This window comes from Sorex fumeus, unplaced genomic scaffold, assembly GCF_029834395.1.
Source record: "Sorex fumeus unplaced genomic scaffold, SorFum_2.1 ptg000039l, whole genome shotgun sequence".
Classification (NCBI taxonomy): Eukaryota; Metazoa; Chordata; class Mammalia; order Eulipotyphla; family Soricidae; genus Sorex; species Sorex fumeus.
In genome coordinates this window covers 13,771,070-13,790,670 of record NW_026606096.1, presented here as the reverse complement: position 1 = coordinate 13,790,670, position 19,601 = coordinate 13,771,070, and the positions used below count along the sequence as shown (strand labels likewise).

Sequence of the window (19,601 nt, the reverse complement as noted above, 5' to 3'; positions counted from 1 at the left end):
CTCCTTCCTGCTTTGTACTCCTTCCTTCCTTCCTTCCTTCCTTCCTTCCTTCCTTCCTTCCTTCCTCCTTCCCTTCCTCCCTTCCTCCCTCCCTCCCTCCCTTCCTCCCTTCCTTCCTTTCTTCCTCCCTTTCTCCCTTCTTCCCACCCTCCCTCACTCCTTTTCTTTCTTCCTTACCTTCTTTTTGTTTGGGGCCACACCCTGCAGTCATCACAGATAACTTCTGGTTATGTGCTCAGAGATCACTCCTGGGGATATTTGAGGCAAAGATATGGTGATGACAATGAAAACTTGTCAGCCTTATGCAAAGTAAGTGATCTGACCACTATACTATTGCTCCAGCCATTGAATCCCTTAAGTTTTATCTGTGTGAATGAAACAATGAATATCAATATAAATTAGAAATGAATATGTCCAGAGCATGTGAGATTTGTTGTGGTGGGGGGGAACATACTTGGTGGTGCTCAGATGTTACTCCTGGTCTTGTGCACAAGGCAACATAATAAGATACTCTCCATGTCATGAGAAAATATTTTCAAATAATACATTAGATAAAGAACTAATATCCAAGATAGAGTACTCATAAAAATAAAAAACAAATTAATAACTCCATCAAAGAATGGGGATAGTATATAACTAGAAACTTCACTTAAAAAGATGTAGAGAGGATCAGTAGGTATATGAAAGAGCAATCGCTGATATTTATTATCTAGTAAATTCACATAAATGAATAATGTGATTTTATCTCGTATTAAGCTATCTCTTTGCATCCAGAAATTTAATGTTTCATGTTTTGATGAGCTGTGAATGCAAGGCATACATGCAAGCCAAGTGTTTTACAACTTAAACTATATCTCCAGCAAAAAGTGTCTATTTTTACCACAAAAATATTTATCTTTCCAAGAAAATTTTGTATATACATGAAAACAGTGCATCAAACCATCAATAAATAAGCATAGCTTATATTTCTACAGTAAATCTTCGAATTCAAGTTTTAATATCATCATCACTTAAACAAGATTAAAGTGTATCAAATGTATAATATTTGATTACAGATGTAAATTTTTACTTAAGGCCTGATAGTTATTTTAATTATCAAAATTAGATGCTTTAGTTCATTATTTATAATTCTTATCCATTTGAATAAAAATATCTTAACTAATCAAACAGCATAGCTTAAAACTTACAAACAAAGCTAAAAACAGACTTTAGAAGTTGAAATGTCACTAACATAAGAAAGGATCTTTGTATGTTAGTAAGTACTGCGAAGGAAGGTCTTGTGGAGATGTAGTAAATTCACTTTCCTAAAATCAAGAACAACAGTGAAGGCCATAACATGGACCTTAGAGCTCTTCATGAAGGTCAGATTCCTCTACGTATCACTGAAGATTTTTTTCCATAGGATTAAATTAGTGAGTACCTAGGAATGCATTTAATTTTCTATAAAGTCAAAGATAAAGGATTTGCTTTAATTCTGTAGAACAAAATTATGTATTTTTAAAACCCAACAATTATGCTTTTTATTTTTGTCTAAGTAGCCAGACCTGCTAATTCCCCATGACCTTCTTCTTGTCTCCAAACTTGTAAGCCCAGAGAATGCAGAGGAACGGTATGATAATCCAGGGCAATGAAGATAGATGGAGCATTAGAGAAACAATCTAGGAGAGAAGATTTACAACTTGACCTTCTGATATACTTAGAACAGCACCATTAGCTGTCCTAATTCCTTTTTTCTAGCAATTAGATTTTTTAGATCTTTTTTTATTCTCAAAGATACTCATTGCTTATATTATCAAATTCTTACCTTAGTTTTTTATATAGTTTATTTTTGTTACCCTGATTTTTAAAAAAATCTTTATTATTTTATATATTCAATTATTTCTTTCTAAAAGATGTTTTGAGTTTTATAAGTTCTTTTGTATTTTGATTTAAAGAAAAGAATAAATGACTATCCAAAACATATAAACTTTAAAAAGAACATTAGTTGCTCATGAGTTTCAAATGCCAAAAGTTCAGTACTTTGGATACTTGGGCAGCTCTACCAGAAAGTCCTGAAGCCATAACAAAGCCACAAACTGAATGTATTGAGTAACACCTTAAGCACTATGGATATTATTTGAATTTCCATGAGAAAAAGAGAAAGAAGATCAAGAGGCTTAAGAGCCTTTAAAAAAAGCAAAAATGATGATTGGCCTGAAGGCTAAGCTCTATCATAAACAGTGTAGTACTGAAAAAATACAAATGAAAAAGACTGTTAAGATGCATGAAAGGAGAATTCCCAAAGGAAAGAATGATGGAAAGACAGTACAAGAAGCCATACCTGTATATCTGGGTGGAAAGAGGGATAAAGTCCTTTTCCATATGAATAAACAAAAAGAACAACAAATAAATAGCAGGGAATTGGGAAGTTCATCTCCAAGGAGAAACAGAAGTATTAAACATTATTCAGACAGGAAAGAGAAAGAAGAAAGCATGAATGAGGATGGTTACTAAAGTTTACTTTGTTGTTGATGGCTTCACAAGAAGCATAAATTTGAAAAATTCATTAGGCCAAAGGGCTGGAGCGATAGCACAGCGGGTAGGGCGTTCGCCTTACACGTGGCCAACATGGCCGACCCGAGTTTGATTCCTCCGCCCCTCTGGAGAGCCCTGCAAGCTACGAGAGTATTCGATATGCCAAACACAGTAACAACAAAGTCTCCAATGGAGACGTTACTGGGCCCGCTCGAGCAAATCGACGGTCAACGGGAGGGCCTTTACCTTTACCTTTACCATTAGGCCAATGGGTTTACATTTCAAAAAAGGCTTTGTAACACATCTTGAACTGAAAGTTACCTTTTGCCTGCCAACACTTGGTGTAAAAAAGATCCTTCATCTTCACTCTATGCTGCCTTGGTGCTCTCACCAAAGGTACAGTCATGAAGGTGAATATGAGCAAGTAGGGCCTTGTCACAGAGGGAGGCAAGGCTATTTGGGAAAAACATGTCCAGGTTACCAACAATTCTGAAAATGCACTCTTACTGGTTTGACAGTAACTTCATACAAATAACTCCTTATAATTATGAAAGACTGCATACCACTGAGGAGAGCCACCATTGACTACCAAAATGCCTAATATGTATGCAGTCATCAAGAAAAATGCATATGATGTTGCACAAAACATTAAAGTAAGTGATCGTGTTTTTTTTTCCAAAGAGCATTAATGGTAAGGTAGTTAAGGTTCTTGCCTTACATGCTGCTGATCCTCGCTTGATTCCCCACACTCCATATAGTCCCTGAAGTCCAGCCAGGAGTGATCCCTAAAAGCAGAATCAGGAGTTAGCCCTGAGTACAGCCTGGTATGGCCCAAGTAGAAAAACTAAAATAAAATAAGGGCACTGATAGAATGCTGAAATATATAAAACATGTTAGTAATATATCAATAATTTGATGCATATTAAGATTTTAACATTGAAAATCAATAAACGCAAGTTAGTACTTTCAGATTTTCTAAATTAATTCTAAACTCCATGTACCATTGTCTTCACTTTTTTAATTTCTAAGTCTACTTTTTAACACTTATTTTATTATCTTTTCCTCAGAATACTTCCAGTGGACTAGCCTTGAAGTTATTATTATCATAAGCCCTTTTTATTTATAGAGGTTAAGGGAACTCTAATTTTACCCACATTTTAATAAATGCTATACTCAATTTTTATGCTTTGAAAGAATGATGTTCCATGAACTCTCGTGGAAAAGCCACACATTCCTACCCAGCTGCTTTTGGGTTCAGCTTCCTAACCAGCCTGCACTGACTGTTGATGTTCTCTGCAATCTTAAGTTTCTTCCTAATAATAGTGGTAGGTAGTTAGTGGGAACTTTAAGAGACTATTGTAAACATTAAAGCACACACTGACCTCTTTGGGGGTCCTCTCTTAATGGAGTTTTCAACATCAAGTCGCACAAGATAGATGTATTTCTGACTCTAAGATTTTCCGTGGATGTGTGCTTGTGGTTGTGTGTGTATGTGTGTGTGTGTGCACGCGCATGTGTGAGTGCACGCATGCGCGTATGGCCATTAATTCAGGAGAATCTTCAGAGGCACTGAAACTGTTTGCCAAGATCTCTAACAAAGCATCAATTGATGTTATAAGCAACCTTGAGTAACAGAAGAATTTACATCACATTTTTCATGGTTCATAAGGAACCTCTTGTGATTTAAACGGTTTCATCAGAGAAAGCACCATTTGGGTAAGATTTAGAAAGAAGTTTCTCTTTGGAATGCTCAGTAATATTTGGTGGGAAGAAGAAGAGGGGGGTGCAATACTTAAAATACTGGTGAATTTCAGCTATTGGGTTCTATCTTATGGGAATCGTTTGTTAGTTTCAGAGGTCACAATTACCAGCAAATTTCTCACTGTTTCAGTTCAGTCTTTTTCCCATAGCGGTCCTTCCTTCTCCACCCTTTTAAGCTGCTTGGCACTGGCACTTCCCGGTTTGCCATCCCAAACTTTCCCTGGCAAGCAAGGACTCCAGGCCACCAGCAGTTCAATTATCCTCCTGGTTGCAGCACAGGTGTCCATGTCCTTCTTTGAGCTCTGGAGCTTCCAAAGAGACAAAAACAAAAAAACCCAAAACCCAAAAAAAAAAAAAAAACTTTCTCCTTCCTCTGGGCTTCTGCTAGCAAGTGTATCCGTGAAGTTAGCAATCTCAGCTGAGAGTGACCCTCACCCTTTCTCCCAGCGCAATCCCCACCACTCCCACCAGGCCATCAGGATTCTCAGAGCCCTCCCCTGTCCTGCGCTCGGTTCCAGTTATCTGGCCGAGGAGATGCGGGGTCCACCTGGAGGCTGTGCCGCCGCCTCCGCCCGCGCGGCGTTCCCCGCGTGAGCGCTGGATTATTCCAGTCTTTGAGCATGGCAGATTTCCACCAGATGACATCATGGGAGCCGAGTGAGTGCGGGCTCCGAGAGCGGGACTGAGAAGGGGAGGGGGAGGCGGGGAGGGGAGAGGGCTGGGAAGCTGAGCCCCAGCCGGGCTGCCTGCCACCCAGCTGCACGGCCTTGAGCTCCAGGAGCGCTCCGCCCGCAACTGACAAAGGATGGGGAGATGCCAGCGCTCGGGGCTGCTGGCTGCACGCCTGCAGGCGGCCGCCTGAGCGACTTCGCCCTCCGCGGGTGAGTGATGGCCCTGCGCCTTCCGGCCTGGCAGTGAGCCCGCACCCCCGGGCCGGGTGTCCCGGCAGGTGTGTCCCCGAACCCGAGCGAAGCTTGAGCTCTAGAGCGCTGCTGGAGCACCAGACCCGGCAGCAGGTGCCTTTGCTGGCGGGTCCAGAGAGGAGTGGATGATGCCTCTGGCTGGGATTCTGAGCTGGGATTGGGAGCGACTCGCGGGCGGCAGGCTCAGCTCGGTAGAGGGGATGCTCCGGGAGCCTCCTGCCCTGGCTAGTTACCTTTGTTGCATCCCAGCGCCCGCTCGGCGCGCCGAGTCCTTTCTGGTGGATGCCCAGTGCGAGGCGCGCTGTTTACACCAGCTCCACACTAGTCACAGAGCCGCACCCCTCGGAAAGCGCGGCATCAGTGACAGCCCCTTGGACAGGCTTGCGAGGTACTGGTGCGGGCTGGAAGGGGACCCGCACCTATGGTCCAGGGTGGTGCTGGGGGGCGGGGGAGGCGCTGTCAACCAGCTGGGCAACCTTTGTCTTGGGTTTAGCGCCGCTGTGCTCCAACCTGAGTCAGGTTTTCTCTTAACTGTGGAGTCGAATCTTATTGAGGCTCAAGCAAGCTTGGGCGAGAGATAATTGGTTTTCTGCTCCAGGAGGGACTGAGAGCCGGGGACTTAAAATAGGAGAAGGGTGCTGCGCGCAAAGGTGAGTGTGACAGCTATCCCGGTGTAGAGCGAACTTCTTCAACTCCAGAAAGTGACATGACCCACGGAGGCAGAGAGGCACCCAAGTTCTGTTACCCAATGGTATGGGTAGGGGGCAGCTTAGCGAGACTCACTCTCAGTCTTGTTTTCGAAGCTTTGGTTTTAAGGATTATTGTGGCAGGTGGATGGAGTTAGGGAGACTAGCGTCTTCCTGGCAAACCCTTTTTAATTAAGTATTTCAGAAGAGATTCGCTTGCTTAACGTTTCTGAGATGGGTGTGTGGTCTATTGTGCAGCATTGTGGACAGAGAAGAGATTCAAACCTTGCTCTAGCATCTTACTTATTAGAGTTTCATTCTTCGTAAGTGTTAGGAACCCGATACTCCTGCTCCTCCCTTTCTACCCTCCTTTAGTTTCTGCTATCTGGAAAGAGTTCTTTCTACTCTAAGATCCCAGAGAAGTGCCAATATTTATAGAAGTGTTTTGTTTGAATATCGATTTATTTCCAAAAGAAACATTTTATGAAAAAAAAAGACGCACGAAAATGTAACTTTGTTAAATTGAAGTTTGCTTTTTTGCGTTATTTGCTTTTATTTACTTTAATTGAAAATATTTAAATTTTAAGGTACTTTATAATTATGATAATTATGAATTTAGTGTCTCATAAATCATATCTAAATGCTAAGCTGATTTTTGGTGTAAAATCATGCTGCCGGTTCAGTATCTAGCAATGCTAGAGAATAAGAGAGACACAGAAATCGGTTATAAATTCAGAGGAGTGCTTTATTTTAGAAAAACAGAAAAGTTTCTTTTACTTGTTTAATTTTGTTTTGGGGGTACACACAGTTGTGCTTAGGGCCTTAGTCCTGGCTTTGCACTAGAGGTCACTCCTGGCAGAACTCTGGGACACCATATGTAATACTTGGGATAAAACCGTGGTCAGCTGAATGCTGGCCAATCCCCTTATCCATGTATTATTTCTCTGTCCACAGAAAACAATTTTTTTCTATTTTTCTTAAAGATCAACAATCTTAATGATTTTTTTTCTAAAGTAGAAATATAAGTAAATTTCCCTTGTCAGGGATTAGGCACTGTTTTTCTGACAAAATTTGAGGTCTTTTCAGAACTCACATGTTGAAAAATTAGAGAAATAAGAAATGTGAAATATGAAAAAGGAAGTAGGTAAGAAAATTCGGTGGTTTAACTAAATGTCAGTGGTAGGTCTAAAATGTGTTAAGTGGAGGTCATATTAGTTTGTTTTGGGAATAGTTCATGTTAAGTTTTACAGGCTTGGCCTCTTCTTCCAGGAAGTAGAAGATTACATCTTTGATTTTGTTATATTGTTGTATGTTGTTATATGCTGTAATCTTGTTAAAATTATGTTGTATATTACATTGAGAATGCAGTGGTCTGATTAAAGAGAGCTTCTCTTTATTTAGGACTTAAAAGGTTATCAGCAAATTTTTCTTTTGCAATTCAGGATAATTTCTCATTCTTTTTCTCTTGAATCTTTATCACAAAGGTATTTATGTGTTTTCTTTTTTACTTTATTACATTAATTTCTTTATAATGATGTTTAAGGAATTGCATTGCAGGCTGTTGAGAACCTGTTGCTTATGTTGACTGTTCTCTACAAATGCTATAATACCAAATCTCTTTTGAAAATGAATTTTTTGTCTGATGATGTGCTACAAGATGAAGTATACCCCCCAAATAGAGATTTTTATAAAATGCATATCTTATTCTGATGAGTCTGCTAGAATCATAAGAAGAATATATGTTACTAGGTCATAGTTTTGTCAAGTAATACTTCTTTTAATAATCAGATGTTTTATTTTCTTTATGTGGGTATTATTACTTTATTTCTTTTTATGGGTATTCTTTATATGGCTATTAAGGGTAACAGGCCATATTTTATTTATGAAATTTTTCATTTTATTTAGAAAGTCTTTCATCCAAAAAGGTGAAAAATGTTCTAGTACTTCAAAATAGATACACTAGAATATGTGAGGAAGTCCTCAGAGTTTAGGCATACTATGATAAATATTTATGATTTGCATGATACATATATGTTTATAGCATTGATTTGTAAATACATGAATCAAAATTACGTCCTTTAAATAAAGGTAAAGGCCCTACCGTTGATCGTCGATTTGCTCGAGCGGGCTCAGTAACGTCTCCATTGGAGACTTTGTTGTTACTGTGTCTGGCATATCGAATACTCTCGGTAGCTTGCCGGGCTCTCCGAGAGGGGCGGAGGAATCGAACTCGGGTCCGGCCATGTTGGCCGCTTGTAAGGCGAACGCCCTACCCGCTCTGCTACCGCTCCAGCCCTTCTCAAAACATTCTTTAAAGTATTTCTTATTTTGTTACATAGAACTCAATTGGGAAAGATAGCAGTAGGAAGAAAGGGTTTTCTTTAAAAGACATAAAGAATACTACAATTCATTGCTAAGCAATAGTGATATTTCAAGGTCATGGAAAAGTGCATCTTGTCAGAATGCTGGAAACTTTCCAAGTAAAGATTATGAGGAATGAAGTTTTGCCATTCGGTAGCCTCTTGCTTCCATTGTTTCGATTATTTGATTTAATAGTTGATCTCCATGATTCAGTAAAGCTCTCTTCACTTTTCTTGGGACAAAATTTACCTTAGCCTAAATCAGCAGTTTGTTTTATGGGGGTTTTCCTATGGTGTAATTTGAATTCTAGTCAAAGCATGCCTTATGAATTACAAAATATTATTATTTTATTTTTTGCTTCCAGTCAAATGTTCATCAAACTGATTAATAAAACAGAAGTCTTGCCTTAAAGGTTCGGGCATGACAGCTTTTTCTGGAACTACAGGTTAGGACTGTAAACCAACAGTTATGGGATAGTTGAAAATAATTAGGAACATGATGATACATAATTGAGTATAGAATTTTTGCTAGGTATTGTCTTTTGTTGTTATTCTTTGGATTTTGACTTCCATTAAATATCTCTACTTCTTTCCTTGGAAATAATATGTCTTCATCTCTAACTGATTTGTTTTGCATTTGTCTTAGTTTTTCTTCATGGATGGTCCGTGATATATATATATATAGTCTTTACTTTTTCAGACTGACCTGCCTTAGTTTTATTGAGATATGGGTTAATGTCTTTCATGTGATAAATTCATGGCCTTCAGCTCTCTTCCATTCTTTTTCCAAAGAAGAAATACGTTTGACTCTTGAACTTCTTTTATTATTTTCCATTATTTTAGACTCTCCATTGCATTTTCTTATTTTTGAATGTGCGTTCTATGTTCTTTTCCATAAATGCTAAATTGTGACTTGCCTTTTTTTCTTCTGTTCTTTTGAACAATATAATCAAAATTATTTTAGAAGTCTTTGTTTTGTTCTTGCTAATGTTGATAAATGAAATATAATAAGTTTGTTTTTCACTGTCTTCTTACTCTTAACTCCTAATGAAAACCATAAAGTTGTCAGAGTTTCCTGTTGGCATACATATAAACGGAGATAGCTTATACTATAACGCTCTCTAAGTAACTTGAACTGATTCTGTGCTAATCAACTTCCCCTGCCAGAAAATCCAGCTGCTAAGGTATAGGTATCTTGATCTTTCCCTGGTTCATTCCACTTTGAATTCAGTGTAAGACTTTGAAAATTGTGTTCCTCTTTTTAGAAGTCTCACTCTTTCTTTCTTTGTCTCCAATTATATGTGCACTTTGACACAACAGCCCCAGTGTCATATGGATGAAACCAGTCAAGTATAGCTTCACCATTTATTATTTCTCACTGGGATTATAACATTTCTAACTTTGTTCATCTCCAGCTGTACAAGACTGCCAATTTTTTACTGGATTTCATCTCTCATAACAGAAGTCCTCTGCTTTAGCAAAGTCCCTATTTTCATTCTCTGGCTATGTGCCTAAGTTGACAAATGTCATTGTCACTCCCCATGGTAGGTGAGGGAAGGCATGCTAAATTCAGCTTATTTTTTCAACACATCTTTCAACTGGAATTTTGCTTTGTCTTGTGTTTTTTGCTTTGTGATATTATTTTTTTGCAGGGGTTGCGGGGCTTGCCTGACTGTGCTAAGGGCTATCTCTGCTTCTGCATTCAGTGATCACTTCTGGTGGAGCTCTGTGGAACCTTATGGGATGCCAGAATTAAACACAGCTTGGCTGCATGTAGGCCCAACTCACTGTATTATCTTTTTAGCTCCCTCTATCTGGAATTTTGAACTCTCTAGTTATGGTTTGTTCAGAAGCTCCACAAGTTTGTTGTTTTGTTTTCCCTTTTTGGGTCATACCTGGTGATACACAGGGTTTACTCCTGGCTCTGCACTCAGGAATAACTCCTGGAAGTGCTCAAGGGACCAAATGGGATGCTGGAATCAAACCGGGGTCAGCAACTTGCAAGGCAAAAACCCTACCCGCTCTGCTATAGCTACAACCCCTCCACAAGTATTTTTAACAGACTTTTTTTTCCCCTTAATTTTGATTTAAAGGCGGGATGGAAGAGTTGGGCCACACCTCGAATTGCTTAGGGCTCATTCCTGGCAGTGCTCAGGGTCCTCACATACAACAAAAGTGCCTTAACCACTGTACTATTACTCCAGAAGCTTTTTTCCCATATTCTTACTCTTTTAGTTGTTCTTAGTGGTACAGTAGGTCTACTGTGAATTATTTCAGCATAACCATGAGCTGAAGTGGTTCCAGTCTACAGTGTCCTAAGAAACAGTGAATTCTAAATCCATTTGATGTTAAAGTGTTACTAAATTCTCAGGGATGCAGAGATAGTATGAAAATTAAGGTGCACATCATGCATGCAATGAGCCTCAGTTTATCACAAGGGTAGTCCAAGTTTGATTTTCAAATGTTACCAGATTGACAGGGATGGAGAGGTAGTATGAAGGTTCATATGAAGGTAGTATGAAGGTTCAGATGCATGTCATACCTGTGACCAAGATCAGTTCATCACGGATAGAGCCCAAATAATTCCCAGCACTACAGGGTGTAAACAACTCTGCATTCTGGGGTCCTGAAATGTGTGTCTACCCCTCTGTTTGGGCAGGTGGGACTTGTCAATGCTGAAAGCCAGTGATTCAAACAGTAAATTCAAATTCATGACAAGAAACATAATAAATTGACAAAAATCTTTTTTGATCCTAGGAGTGATGTACACACATATAAAATACACACATACAAATAACAACCTTCTGAATCTAAGTAGCTTATGTTTTCCAAATCATTTCATTTGTAAAGCAATGCTACACATAAGGAGTGGATACAATATGTAAAACCCCTCTTAGAAATAACTTCCCTTTGTTTCACAAAATTTTACTCTGAAAAGCAACTGATATACCAGACAATTTGTTATATGTATATTTTAGAGGTAATGGGTTAATAAATAGTAAGGTAAAGGTAAAGGCCCTCCCGTTGATCGTCGATTTGCTCGAGCGGGCCCAGTAACGTCTCCATTGGAGACTTTGTTGTTACTGTGTCTGGCATATCGAATACTCTCGGTAGCTTGCCGGGCTCTCCGAGAGGGGCGGAGGAATCGAACTCGGGTCGACCATGTTGGCCGCGTGTAAGGCGAACGCCCTACCCGCTGTGCTATCGCTCCAGCCCAATAAATAGTCATTTTTTAAAATTTTTTGATATATGGGTGAAAGTCAGTATATGTATCTTCTGTAAAAAATGTTATAAATGGTCTTTGGTTGTTTTAGAAATAATGTCATTTACAATATATCTCCAGTATGACCTACTTATTTAACTGTACCTCTGTGGATTGTCTTAGAATTTCTGTTAAAACTGTCTAATAATGAATGGCTAGATTCTCAAGGTGAACTAAAATAAATAATGCTATTTTAAGTGATCACATTTTTTTCAGGTAACATATTAGAAACCGTTGACTTTGGTGGACATGATCGCATGCAAGTTGGAAATTTTTGGTCAATTTTACTTGCCTTTCATTCAGTTTCCTGAGACTATTAAGAAATTCATTAAATCATGGAAGGAGTGAAAATTGTGATACAATCACACTGCTGCCTTATTATTTGGGACTGAGTAATGTGCTGATTCTCATTAGTTATATATCACATGCTTCTTGGGCCCTGGCTATTTTTTCAGTCTTGTTTCTGATTCTGGCTAAGATTATCTCAAGAATTATAGGCAAACTGAACCACACTTGTACTGATATTTTTTCCATCTTGCACTGCTTTTCATTTCTACTATGTGACTTTACCAGCTGGCCTTGTCTTCTTTTATCCCTGGAAGTACAGCCTACTAGTGGGGAGAAACTAATACTACTTTGGGAATCCCATAATCCTTAAAAATAAGTGGACAGTTCTTGAAAGTTTTTCTCTCATTCCTCAGAGGTTTCAAGTCAGATGATATTTTGTTTTTTGTCTTGCCCACAATCCAGCCCTTTTCTTGGCTTTTGTTTGTTCACTTTACCCAGTACCTCTCTCTGATTCCCTAGTGTCTAAGGTTTTAGCGACTGTATTCCCCCTCTCCTGCTCCCCTACCTTCAAAAAATTAGAAGGCTATTTTGGAGTCAGGAAAAGCTAAAATATACCTGACTGAAGCTTGTAGTTTGAAGGATGTGACAACTTCTCTACAGTAGAAATCACCTTGTTCCAATGAAATTATCCTGGCTCTTTTTGGGTCAAGACAGAATCTCAAGAATACTTTTGTACTGATAAGGACCCAAGGCCTTGGGTGGACAGTACAAGGCAGTGAAGACTGACCAGTGAGCCTTTATGGACCTCCACTCCTCTTCCTCTTCATTTCCATACTGAAAAGCAGACACTTCATGGGCTTTTATTCTCTTCTGTCCTTGTGATATCTGGTCATTGTATATTCTTCTGTTGAACATTCACACAATTCTCCCCCATAAAAATGTGTGAATTACCCAAAAAACTATTGGAATATGTATAATCTGTTTCATCAGTTTACCTCAGATGGAACTAAAATCAGATGTGCCTTCTCCTTGAATCTGTAATTCAGCTTAAATGGACTGGTGGACATCCTACCCAGGCTAAGGAGTTTTCAGGCTAATACAGTCCCTCCCTCCCTCCCTCCCTCCCTCCCTCCCTCCCTCCCTCCCTCCCTCCCTCCCTCCCTCCTTTCCTTCCTTCCTTCCTTCCTTCCTTCCTTCCTTCCTTCCTTCCTTCCTTCCTTCCTTCCTTCCTTCCTTCTTTGTTGTTTTATCTGAGGAGGGGCCATTGGGGCTACACCCAGTGGTGTCTCCTGGCTCTGCACTCAGGGATTACTTCTGGCAGGACTTGGTGAACCATATGTGGTGCTGGGGAATGATACCTGGTTAACTGTGCAAAACAAGTGACCTACTAATTATACTACTGCTCTAGCACATTTAGCCCCTCTTATTCAGTTCTTCTTATGCTTTTGTTGTGGTGGTGGTTATTAATGTCTCTAGGATCACCTTTTACTATCATGCACATAAGATTTTACTTCAGACTCTGCCTTTGGAAGGAACTGGTCTAAGGTACAGTATTTAGTACTTCTTCCTAGAGGAAAATGGGAGGAGGGAGGAAGAATCATGGAGAAAGTTTAAGTTACACAATTTACAATGGGAAAAAAATTAAAGGAAGAAGATAAATCAATGAATCTCTCAGAAGTATTTAATTTATAAAATATCTTTCAGATAATCAAATTTCCATATGAATATTTTATTACCTATGAAGTCAACTATTGTCTTATTTTCCTCCTTTTTAAAATTTTGTTTTAATATATAATTATTGATAATCCTCTTCATGTCCTGTATATTCATATAAATCCCAGTGATGTAATGTATAGACAATATGTCCTGTTGTCTGTCTCTTAGGAGTTTTTAGATTCTATGAAATTTATTGACTAATAGCACACATAAATGCAAATATGAGAGTGTCTATATTTCTGAGGATAGGTACACATTAATGAGAATAGCAGAATTTGATATAGATAAAGAGAAAGTCTTTGGAGGGAAGTGACACAAGCTGACATTCTGAAGAACAAAATGTTAATTACTAGATGCAATGACTGGTAGAAAGTTTGGAGCACATAAGTGGTACTACGATTCTGTAACTGTATATATTAAAAGCATGAATATTGTGACTGGAGAGATAGTACAGCAGGCAAGACTCTTATTTTGTATGAAGTCAACCTGAATTCAATCCCCATCATTGCATATAGACCCTCAAGCCCTGCAAGAAATGATTCCTGAGTACCAAATCAGGAGAAAGCTCTAAACACAAATCCAGATTGTGGCCCCAAATTTTTAAAAAATATAAAAATATGTATAAACACTATTGTAGTCATGTTTGCTGAATTATAATAATATGTTAATTAATTGATTATTTCAACTAACTATAATTAAAACAGAAATTTAAAGTAGCTAAAGAAAGAAAATATTTTCTAACAGAGGAATATGAATAAGACCTCATTTTTGGGGAATATTTGGTAATTTTGAGTGATTCCAAGTTTGCATGAAGGAGAAAGTATGATGTAAGTTGAGCAGATGTATCAATTATGTGTGATTGTTAGAATATCTTTCTAATATTAAGTAATAAAGTATATATGTATGTTTTGAATGGTATACTATATATTGCATGTCATAGCTGCAATGAGGAATCTAAAAAATAAACAAGGTGATAAATAGCAAAAAATATATATGTGAAATATTTGGGGAACATATATAAAATATTCTGATTACATTTTATCACATATTTGATCATAAGTATTCAGGAAATGTGAAAACATAGCAGTTGATCATTTTATGTTATTGACTAAATACATAGACTTAAAATGAAAAAAGAATGGGATATTTATTTACTGCCGAATTTATCAGCCATACTCATAGTGATACCTTAAAATCTGCATGCAAGTCTAAGTTACTTACACATAAAGTAACATTTTATTGTTGTAAAATATATATGCTTGTAATAATTATACATTAACTTCAGGATGTTAGAATTTTCAGTAGACTTCTATTTTTTAAAAATGATTCAGCCCAAGTTCCATTTGTGTTTGACATCAGTATTATACATGAAAGAATTCTGTATGATGTAACTGAAGCATGGTGCCTAGCTACATTTAATTATTAGTCCCCAATTAGTTGTTTTGATTGTGTTAATAAAATTAAATTGCTACTGTATTACAGAATTTTGGATTCCTATTTTACTGGTTTTGCTAATTTCACCAAAATTTGAAATTCAAGGAAATAGAAATAACTTATTTCTTACCTGAACTTATATTCCCTATGATATGATATTTCTTAGTAATATGCCTTGATATATCTCAAAGTAATCTAGCACATACAGTGTAAAGAGATGTTTAAATATTTATCATAATATACAAAACTACTATCATTAACATCTTCTATGTTAGTGAGATAATGTAGTTTATTTTAATAGATTGCTCTAAAATTTTATGATGTATAAAATCTCTTAAAAGCAAGTCATTAAAATCATTCATTAGGGCCTGGAGAGATAGTATAGCAGATAGAGCATTTGCCTTGCACATGGCTGACTGAGTTTGATCCCTAGCATCCTATACAATCCTTTAAGCACTGTCAGGAGTTTAACCCTAGCATCACTGACTGTGGCCCCCCCAAAAATAAATAAGTAAACAAAAAAACCCACTCATTAGTAGATAAAATTAAGCCTTGGTCAGTCACAACTGAATAAATTAATTGGGTATTATTAAGATAGTGAATTTTTAGAAAATATAAGTTACAGTCTAAGACTCTTGGTTCTTAGAACATTTGTGTTAAAGGATAATCACTCTTAGAAGATGAAACTTAAGAATAAGTCCTTCCTTAGTCAAGTAGACAAAGGTTTAAAAATTAATTTCTAGTAAGTATAATGTTACTATGAATTTCTATAGACCTTAGTAATGAAAATGGCATAGTTGTAAATTCTAGAAATTGTTAAAAAAATGATGAGAAAATTGTTTTCATTATAAATTGCATATTAGTCCAGAAAGCCTTAAATATAGTTAAGAGATGTGCAAATGGGAATCTTAATGTTAGAAGTCTAGTTACAATAGTATTCTTGTATACAATAAAGTGTAGCTCTAAACTATTGACAGTGTTACAGAACTATAGTTAGTTTCTCTCCTACTCTTTTCCTTTACTTAGAATATTTTCATAGTCTACACACTTCTGATAAGTTGATGTATTTTTACAATAAAATATAAATAAGTAGCAACTAAAATGTGAATATATGAAGAAAAATTAAATAGCATATTAAAACATTAAAGATGAAGTTATTTTGTGGGTGATTGTCACTATTTAACAGTTTTCTACATAAAGATTAAATTACGTAAAAATAAAAGTGGTACTTCTATTTTATGCTGTTATTTTACTCCATATAGTGACAACTAATGCAAAGATTTCTTTGAAGAATTTGCCTCATAAATTAAAGACGTGTGCTTCTTACTTACCGAGTTTGAAGAACTAATATTTGTCTTAAATTATTGAATACCTTTACTAACTTGTATCAGTGAATTACTAAGAGGAAAATTGAATATTGCCAAGTGTTATTTTGATGTGCTTATAAGGAGACCAAAAAACAATCCATATTTCTCCCCCCCTCCTGTTCTTTGAGTGATGCCAGCAGTCATATCAATCTATGCTCAAACCTCACAAGTCCCTCAGTCCATCATGCACTTTAGTCACTTAGCAGCTGTGGTGTGATTTTGATGATGTGCATGTCACCATATGGGTGCTCAGAGGGTGTCTCTGTTTTTAAAGATAGAATGCTTTTTTGCTAGTTCATTTTTTCACTTAAGAAAAGTGATTTTACAGGGATCGTTTGTTAAAAACAATTTGACATTTGATTTAAGCAGGACTCAGATTCTCTACTAAGGAATGGGAAAAAATGAGAATTGGGAAAGAACCTTGACTCCAAGGTATTTTGAATTATTTTGAAATCTCCCAATAATCACTAATGAGAGCATACCAATCAAATTTCCTGTTATGTTTAAATGTTGACATTTCTACAGTAACACTTGGATACTAATAGCATGATCCTAGTACAGTTTTTATGAGAGAGATGGTAGTACTGTATAAATTCACCAACAGAATAGATCATTCTTTTATCTAAGCTAATAAAGTGCTCAGGTATAATTCTATTGATATATGTAATAAATTCAATTTTTTTATTAAATCACACTGACAAACACATTTAAAAAGTTGTTCAGGATTGAATTTCTTATAATGTTCCAACATGCATTCCATCACCAGTGTGCTTCTTTCTAAATGACAGTGTGCTTCTGTCTAAATGACAGGAGCAGGAACTTAACAGGTACTGTTTCAAGTACCCTACAAACCTCAGGGTGAATCTAGAGGCAGGCCAGCTCAAGGAAAGAATGGAAGTCATCATTGCTCTGGAGGAATCTAGGTTAACTCAGTCTGGGCCTACTCTCAGCATGAAGGAAAGAATGTGGAAACCAGGATTTCTCCCAGCCCTGAAGAAGGGATGGGATGGACTCTTTTCTGCCAGGACATCTCTGTGGAAAATGAGGTCCAATCACATCCAGTTCAACTTGAAGGCTCGAAGCCATCCAGTTCGTCGTGGGACATCTTATGGCCAGGCCTGGGTAACTCTGACATGCCAGATAAGATTTATGCCATTATTGGTGTGTTTCCTGTTGTTAGCTGACCCCCAGGACTTTGCAGTAAATAATGGGGTATCCCAAATGGAGAGTTCTCTAATTTTGCTGTGTTTATGCAAAAGGACAAGCCAGGTTTGTTAAGCTATCTTGCAAAGTTTTAAAATGAAGGTGGAGAGAAAATCATGTTTCTGTAACTTGTTTCTTGTAAGAATCAGATTCTAATTCTACAGAGGTGATTGGGTAAATGTGTGAATTGGCCAGTGTTGCTTTGGTTTCTGTTGCTTTAACTCTTTTTAAGACTGCATGGAGAAATCTCTAACATCCCTGTCCAAGATAGCCTTTCAAAATTGGAGAGGACTCGACCTTTGACCTGCTGTTCTCAAGAACCAAGGGCTCTGTGCTGCTCTGGCGGAGGAATGCTGTTTCTACTCTGATCACCCTGAGGTTGTCAGAGACTCTATGGCCAAGCTACGGGAAGGCCTTGACCTATTATTTCTTAAGAATGGGGGGCTGTGTGCCGCCCTAGGTGAAGAGTGTTGCTTTTATGCTGACCATTCAGGAGTGGTTCAGGACTCCATGACCAAATTAAGGGAAGGATTGGAACAACGAAGGAAAGAGAGGGAGTCCCGAGAAGGGTGGTTTGAATCCTGGTTGAATCAGTCACCCTGGTTAGCAACTCTCCTTTCGACCCTACCTGCACCACTCTTGATACTTCTAATTCTGTTTACCTTGGGACCCTGTATCCTCAATAAATTAGTTACGTTTGTAAAGGAACAAATTAATTATATCCAATTGCTAGTGCTGAGACAGCAGTATCAGACTTTACTCCATGAGGAAGAAAGTACCACCTAAGAATATCTCTAGGATTAGCGATATGCACAAAAGAAGTGGGGAATGAAAGGAGCTAGGAAGGCTAGGAAGGAGTTAATTAACTTGGAAAATTGCTTTCTGTAAATAGTTCAGCAGCCTTGAGGTTACAAAATTGGATTGAATCCAGTAGATGTGTAAGGTATGGGTTAGTCATAACTATTTAAATTGATAGAGTGTTTTGACCATTCTGGAAACTGAAACTATGTGACCGGGTCAAGGTGTTTGAGTTGAGATACTGCAAGAAAAACCGCAAGGAACCTAGCAAAACATGTATGTTCAAAATATGTGGCCTTTGTTCTCAAACTGTATAAAAGATGACCTGTTTCTGAGTTCGAGGCTCTCAGACTCTGCCCGCTCATGGGTACGTTGTGGACCCCCAGCATGCTGGTCTGAATAAAACCCCGCTTGAATTCCTGCAGGAACGTTGTCTGTCTGGTCTCTCCGTGCCGCCCAGGGTCAGGGAACTCCCAACCCAACAATATATGAGGAATAGGTGGGTTGGAGTGATAGCACAGAGGGTAGGGTGTTTGCCTTGCACGCAGCCAACCTGGCCTACCTGAGTTTGATTTCTCCGCCTGTCGCGGGAAGCCTGACAAGCTACTGAGAGTATCTCACCTGCATGACAAAGCCTGGCAAGCTACCTGTGACATATTCTATACGCCAAACACAGTAACAACAAGACTCACAATGTTACTGGGCCCGCTCGAGCAAATTGATGAACACCGGGAGGAGAGTGACAGTGACAGCGAGGAATAGGTAAACGTAGACAATGCCTGGATTTACAAAACGTTAATTTCATAGATTACATGGTAGCACTAAGAAACGCTTTAGGAGCTAGAAAGAGTGAATGGTGGGTAAAGTACTGGTCTTGCACACTGACAACCTGGGGTTGACCCCATCACTCTAAATGACAGGAAGTATCCCTAAGAACAGAATCCAGGACTAAGCCAGCAACAAGAAGTTTCAATTTACATTTATATAATTTTCCAAGCCACTTTCAAGTTATATTTATATCATTTCCTTCAAATCACCATTTTGGTAGTACAATAGTTTTATTTAGAGATCGTGAGAAATAAAAAGAGGAGACAGAACCTGACTTCTCTGAGGAGAGCTGAGAGCAACACCTGAGATGAAGATGAGAGGAGGCACGCACTTGTCTTCACAATTTTGTAGTAATTTTATAGGTTTTCTCCTAGGCTTCCCCAAGGCAGCTTTTTCTACCTAGATAAGTCTGTTCACTACTACACTATTGTCAAAAAAGAACCTGAGACTTTTGATGACTC

The 19,601-nt window shown here is 38.1% G+C and overlaps 1 pseudogene; it reads left to right on the top strand.

Annotated features, from left to right (window-relative positions):
* Positions 1 to 1,990: 1,990 nt before the first annotated feature.
* Positions 1,991 to 3,099, top strand: LOC130028130 (ribosome biogenesis protein NSA2 homolog; annotated as a pseudogene).
* Positions 3,100 to 19,601: the final 16,502 nt, after the last annotated feature.